Source organism: Ixodes scapularis, unplaced genomic scaffold, assembly GCF_016920785.2.
Source record: "Ixodes scapularis isolate PalLabHiFi unplaced genomic scaffold, ASM1692078v2 PGA_scaffold13__105_contigs__length_92229423, whole genome shotgun sequence".
Classification (NCBI taxonomy): domain Eukaryota; kingdom Metazoa; phylum Arthropoda; class Arachnida; order Ixodida; family Ixodidae; genus Ixodes; species Ixodes scapularis.
Genome location: NW_024609839.1, coordinates 21,610,884 through 21,618,252, shown reverse-complemented (window position 1 = coordinate 21,618,252; position 7,369 = coordinate 21,610,884). Strand labels below are relative to the sequence as shown.

The following is a 7,369-nucleotide window of genomic DNA, read 5'->3' as shown; positions in this document are numbered from 1 at the left end:
GGGATATTGTGCTCCGATATGAATTCTCATCGTGCGTATCGGGTTAATCGGATAACAATAAGTTTTTATTGGTTTCCATCAACTTCATTAGGATACAATATTTCCAATAAGCCGAGTTCATATTGGCCTTTTTCAATAGGGTCATCTCTACTTGATCATGGCTAGTCCGCCACCGAAGCCACCGAAGCGTTTGCGGCGGCTAGTGTATACGGAAAAGGGAAACACTTTCAATGTACCAAAGTCCACGTTCTATCGCGAGAAAAGAGAAGCCGTCATCGAGGGAGAAGCCGCCGATTAAGATCCAGGACCAAGTTCAAGCTGTAACGACACGGCTCTTCGTAAAGCAGACCTCGACCCTGGTGTACAGGAAGAGCCCTCCGATGATTTGCCTTACGTTCCGGAAGAGCTTCCCGCAGAGCTTGGTGCGCCTGGCTCTTCAGAAGATTCGCCTTCATCTGACAATGATGCGGTAACCTACTCTGAGTTGAGTGACACAGACCCCCCGAGAACAGGACATGGAAGCAAGCAGCGCACCGTTGGCGCAAGCTGGGGTGACTTCAAGTGAGGTCCTAACGTCCGCTCTCCGTGACCTCGGCGCGGGCACCTTGCCCCACTCTGCGACCACGAAGGCAGAGGCGGTTGCCCTGGTCATGGCGTTTATGGTTTCGGGGGGGGGGGGGGGGGGGGGGGGAGCACCTGGACGGATCTGGATAACCTCCTGCTCGTGATCAACCCTTTGTTTGCACCAGCAGAAGACGTCATGCCACGGAGTAAATACTTTTTTAGAAAGTTGTGGGCAGCCAAAGCCAAATCCGTGGCCGTCTCTCACTTTTATTGTAAGCACTGCAATGACTTGATGATGAAGCAGGCTGGAAGCAAAGAACTTTCGTGCCGAACGTGTGGACAGAAAAACACCAAGCAACAACTGAAGAATGAAGGACCATTCTTTGGGATCCTCAAGATGCATGAACAGCTTGAGCATGTCATCATCAAGACGAAGCACCTCCTCCATGATGCCTTTCCGAGGGTTGCAACACCAGTTGACAGCATCAGCGATATAACGGAAGGTCAGGCATACAGGGACCTCAGAGCTTTGGCTGACCTCAATAGTGACGACCTGACACTGACAGTAAGCACCGATAGGCTCCACCACTGCACAGTGGCCGGACTGTGGTTTGGCAAGGGTCACCCAAGCATGACGCTGTTTCTGGAGCAGTTTGTGGACGGGATTAACAACATGAGTTCGGTCGTCTGGGTGGAGCATGAAGGCATCAGTCACACTTCACAAGCCTATGTGGTCTGCTGGTGCCTCGACGCCCCGGCAAGAGCTGCAGTCCAAAACTGTATTCTTTACAATGGGTACATCGGATGTTCCTGGTGCTTAACGAGGGGAGAGTACATCGATGGTGAGAAAAATGACCTTGTACTGAGAACTTTGAAAGCTATAGAAATCCACTTGTAAGCTAGTGAAAACAGCTAAAGCATTGTATCCTGCTGACAATTGTTTGTCTGAAATCAGATTGTGTTTCTCATATTATGACCTTCTGGCCCATGCTCCTCTTGGTTCATGCATCTTGATACTACCTGAGCATTACTGTGGGAGAGCATTTTTCAGAACTAGGCATTTGCATAAGTTGTAGTTTACTATAACCTATAATCAGCTACCTTGCTAATTAACTATGAGATGCTAATTTCAACTCGTCATTGTCAACCAACTATTTCGAATGTTCTTAGGTCTATTTTCAAATCCTATGAATTTTACAACCCGTTACCACTGTCATTTTCAGTTCTGATTCTTTCCTTACTTCTAATCCTAGCTTTCCCTGTCTCTGCCAAGGTCCCCGGCTCTGGATGTTCAATTCTTAGAGGGGGCTATCATTAGGTCATTTTAAATTAATCTTGCTATCTTTGCATACTCACAAGCAGAGAGCACGGCGAGAGAGTAAGAGGCAGGCAATTGCTTTGTACGGCACCCACATATAGCTTCCACCTACCCTTACGTCTTAGCGATGAAGAAATTTAGTCTATCTTTCAGGGGTGGGGCACCTCTTGGGATATTGTGGTAGTGTTTTTGGCAGATTGATACTTTTGGACCATGTACGGGCAAAAGAAACTAGCTGTCGGAGCGCCAACAAAATATTCATTTCATGTAAGCAGTCTTGGGTAAGTTACATTTAAAAAGTAATTTGTTACAGTAACTTGTCGCAAAAAGTAGCAAAGTTACCGTTACAGTTACCACAACGAAAGAATAACTCGTTACAGTTAGTTTCTTTTCGATTACTTACCTATAACAAAAAAAAATTTTAGAAAAATCTAGGAAACGCTATTCTTTCCCAGTTTTATTACATGAAAGGCGAAAAATAAACGCGTTTTACTTAATATTGTAACTTAGCAGCCGTTGATTCTCGAATTTAGTGTCTGAAGAAATGAGCACTGTGCTCAAAGAGTCTCTTGATATATTTCACTTCGTCGCCGTCAAGCCTGCAACAAACCCTACGCAAAGTGCAGTATGCTTTGCCTCCATTATTGACACAATGCCGGAGAGCAGAAAACAACCCTAAAAAGTTGAGTAAAAATAGTGCCTGAAGATAGGTGTAAGTGTTCAGTCACAAAGCACAAGCGCGTGCGTAAAGCTAACTAGATTACTTTTTTTTATCAAAGCTACATGTGGCTATATTCGGGTCGTGATTCGCAAGAAAGAATGTATTCACAAGTTTGTGCAAGGCCAACTCGACACTTGAAATCTCAGAATACATAATTTGGAAAGTAGAAGGAATGGCTACATTGTGCTCGTTTAATGATATCTTATTCATCAAGAAATGGGAACGGTAACGACAAAAGTAAGGTCATTACTTGAAATAAATGTGATAGAACTATAGCTCGAAGTTATATTTTAAGAAGGTAACTCGTTACAGTTAGGAGTTACCAAAAAAGTATTGAAGTTATAGCAATGCGTTGCATGGTAACATATTACTACCCAAGATTGCTTGTAGGGCAGAGCACATCAAAATATTAGGCAATGGAGAAAACCAGCCCTTAGTGCTAAGTCCTTACCATCAAACTTTTTTTGTTCATTTTCCACCCATAGAAATGCATTGTGAAAGGGCCTAAGCACGCAAGTGATCTCGTTACTCCGCCGTGTTCTTCCACTTCAAAAGTTGAATGGATGTGCTCACGAAGCTAGCGTTTGAAGTCAGCAAATGCGGTGCCATTTCCTCAGGTGTCGTCCGCTAAAGTAAAAGGCGATTCGGGGGCGCAGCAGCCGTGGGTTGTCAGTGAAGTGAGGCTCTAGAACAGGCCGTACAAGGCCCTTTATTTTTTAATGTACTCTTAGTTTCGAGCTTGTGTCCGGTGCCATCGGAACCGCCAAGGGTTCGGAGTAAAGCTACTGTATCAAGGGAAGACTGAAACAAGACGCCGGCAGCTGAGGCACTGGCAACCGATGCGAATGCTTCCAGCTGAGGCAACCATCGTCTGCTACGTCTCCTCTGTTTAATTACATGGCGTTCAGAGAAATGGCTTCCATTAAGTCAGGCTTCAAGCACTGGGCTCCTGCCTGCGTTCATTCATGAGAGAAGGACTCAGTTGTGCGGAAGGATATGTCGGTGTTGTGAGATCACATGCATCGTCAGGCTCTTTTGCAACCTGTCTTTCGATGGGCAGAACGTGACCAGAAAGAGTTTGAAATTAAGACCAAATGCTAGGCATGATTTTCTCCAGCGCCTTACACGAAGAATGAGTTTTTACATTTGAGTTTGGGGAGGTATTTTTTTAATTCAGAACATGTTCCTAAAGTATTATATCTGTTGTGTTTTTAATCTCAATGTACGGTATGGTACTGCACTCAAGCCAAATTTGTGGGGAGGGCACGGGTTACTAGTTTTGGTAGTTAATCCTTCTTAGATGTGTTTTTTCTACGGCCCCATCATCTGTCTGATGTTAATCAAAAATTTTATGAAATTTGCACGAAGGTAATGTGTGTTGATCCTAATTATGGATTTGTTATCTCTTCACAGGAAGCTTACGATACATCAACATGACAGACGGAACTCCAAGGACTTCTGCAGGCATCCTCAGGGACATGGAGATCGCTCTAAGTCTGGGTGGTACCATACCCATCAACGTTTACTTCGGCCCGTTACCAGCTGTGAACCTCCCACACTTCAACCTCGTGTGGGGATTTACTGTGGAGTAGATGCACGCTGTCCTCCTGGTTGTTCTGAAGCGAGTCACTGAACTTCAGATGGCTTCTACCAACTCTGATGAACGGTACTATGTTGGTAAGGGCCATTGCAAAGTTACTCATATTTCTAAGTATTACAGATGAAACACTAAAAATTTTATTCCACTCTTTATGACACATTAATAGACGATTTGCAATTTTCCCAAGCGCCCCGGCCCGCGCGCGAGGAATTGTGCGAGAGAGTGTCCTTCGCCTGGCCGCTCTGCCTTGAGATCGGATTGTTTTGTCGCTTGCCTCCTCTTAATCCTCTGTTTTTCAATTCCATTACCTATTTTATCTATTCCGCTGTATCTTTTATTGCTTCTAAGTGTTCTTATTCTCTTCTGCGCGCGATATTTTTTGTATATACATTTGTGGCTTTATTTTGCCTTTTTCGACGGGAGCGGCGACGGACTACACGCCGCTTCGCGCGTCGTTCCTCGGGTGAGTACTACCGTTGCTACCGATACTTATCACGCTATTAGCTGTTCATTTTGGTTCATTTGACCCGCGTGCAGTCGAGAGGAGCCGTTTATGAACACCCGGGCACATGTCATAGGGGTAGGCAGAGCTGTTAATCAACAATCGCGACGCGAGAGCCGATTGTGGTGCGATTTAGCCGGCCGCGCTCGCTCCGTTGACTCGCACTGTAGCGTGTGCCTTCGAGCATGTGCCTTCGAGCGCCGGGGAACGACGCGCGAAGCGGCGTGTTGTCCGTCGCCACTTCCGTAGAAAAGGCAAAATAAAGACACAAATACTATATATATATATATACAAGAAATATCACGCGCAGAAGAGAATAGAAGCTGTTAGAAGCAATAAAAAATACACTGGAATAGATAAAAATAGGTAATGGAATCGAAAAACAGAGGATTAAGAGGAGGCAAGCGTCAAGGCAATGCGATCTCAAGGCAGAGTGGCCAGGCGAGGGACAGTCTCTCCCACAATTCCTCGCGCACGGGCCGGGGCGATTGGGGGATTTCGCAAAAGGTCTATACCAGAGAGAGCCTTGTTTTTCTGGTACAACAAATAGCATTTGCATGCTGGATAAAAATATTTTCATTTAAAATTCAGTTCCGCTTCATGGGCTTAGTTGTTAGATAGAGTCCTTCAAGTGATGAGCTTTTTTTTGTCTTACCTGCAGTGCCACTTTGTACAAAATGCTCAATCTTACAGGGACAACTAATGCTGTTTATATTATTCACTTTCATAGCTTAGTTCCAATGAAGTTAGGTTAACAAAATCACATGCAAAATTACACCATTATGCACAAACTCATGTTTGCACAAAAAAAAGGAAAGTCCTTAGTGGCTGTTAAAGGGACAGTGCAGTATGAAAAAGCTTATATTTTTCTCTGCCTGGAAGGCACGCATAAAAGAAAATGGCCGGAAAAAAGTTTGTTTCGCCGTGCATTTGTTACAATGCATATTGTTTGTTTTAAAGCCAGTACCGAAACTACCTTTGTACGATGATGACGATTAGGGTCATGCTTTATTTCCACCATTGCTACAAAGAGAGAGACGCCCTTCTGCGGCCCATTAGTGCCTTTCATTTGCGCTTGGTTGTCTTGGCGGCTTGGCCGAACACCTGGCAAGCCTGTTTGTCACCTATTAGGGGAACCCACATCTCAAAAGCCATGTCTACTTATGCGAACAAAGAAAGCAAACAAAACAGTTGAGGTAGGGCAGCATGGCTATACGCTACTGTACGCAGAGGCCAACAGCAGTGTTGTGAATGAAGGAAAGAATTGGCTGTTTACGGTGTGAAGTGAAAACAGAATTGCAGTTGTACTTTCGCGACTTCTGGCAGTTAGGCCTGTACATATAAATTAGGCACATCAACGTAGGCAAGTAGGCATTTCATTTATATTGGCGCGGCCTAAGAAAATTGAGCTCTAAAAGTTTGATTCTTTTCTGCGCATAGTATAGCTGGTGGAATTCTCGAAAGCAGCTTGTGTTCTTTTTTAGGCATAGTGCACATTGCACTTTGTCATTGAATGAAATAGAGTTTGTCAAGAATTTGTAACGACCAGCACTTGGGGCTGAAAAAGCAATGTCGGAGCATAGCCTCCCTTAACCTTGTATGTCGCGAATTCCTGACAACCTGTAGGGGTATACAGTCACTGTTTGAGCAGGAAGCTGCATTCCACCCTCATAGTGTGCATATGGGATGCGGGTATAAAGCCCGATTGAATTTTGTAATGAACAGCTTATGCTTCTTGTGAGAACACATATATAGGCTGTTAATTGTGGGGAAGCTTCCACTGTTTTTCACAATGCATAAACTATGAAGGTGGAAACCAGAATCGACCAGAGGTGGGGCTATCAGAGAAATGAGCATGGCATAAAACAGCTGTTTGCCACATTTAGAGGTACTAGGAATATATTCTAAGTATAATTTTAAATATCAGTGTAATCAATTGTATTGGCATATTTCTTTCTCTTTCTCAGGAGGCACTGCTGCTCTGACTTCCACCAGTGGCCGCCTGGAGGAAATCAGGCCACCTCACTCTTTTACAAGATTTCCTAGGCCACTAAGCACACGGGGTCACTGGAAGGCTTTGGAATGGCGCCACTGGTTGCTGTTCTACTGGTTCCCGTGTACATTTGGAGGCTTGCCAGAGCAGTACTGGCTGCACGTGAGGAAGCTTGTGGAGGCAGTGCACATCCTCCTGAGTCATACCATCACATCTGCTGCTGTTGATTGGGCTGGTCAGTTCTATATTTTTGAATTTGGGTTTGCATATATTCTTTGTCCTGATAATGGAGATTATTTAGGGCATGGTAACAGGGTGTCTAGCGACCGGGAAAACCGGGAATTGTCAGGGAAATTTTAATTAACGGGAAGAATCAGAGAATTGTCAGGGATATTGTCAAAAAGCGGCCAAGTCAGGGAAAATCAGCCGGAAACGCCATCGAGTGCCTTGAGCAAACACTTAAGGACTTGGGGGCAGAAAAATAGGCAACGAAATCTGTTTGGAGCGGAGCGTGGACTCCGCTCACCCGATGTGGAGTGTGCTACCCGATACAAAGGGAACAGCTGACAAATCCAGTCCAAGTCCTTGATTGAATTGGATTGGATTGAATTGGGGGCACCACACTTGGCTAGATCTAGCAACAAACTAGATTTCGTGACAAATGGGAAAGC

At 44.8% G+C, this 7,369-nt stretch overlaps 1 pseudogene; it reads left to right on the top strand.

Moving 5' to 3' along the window:
- Positions 1-515: 515 nt before the first annotated feature.
- On the top strand, positions 516-1,462 carry LOC115319243 (annotated as a pseudogene).
- The last annotated feature ends 5,907 nt before the right edge of the window (positions 1,463-7,369 follow it).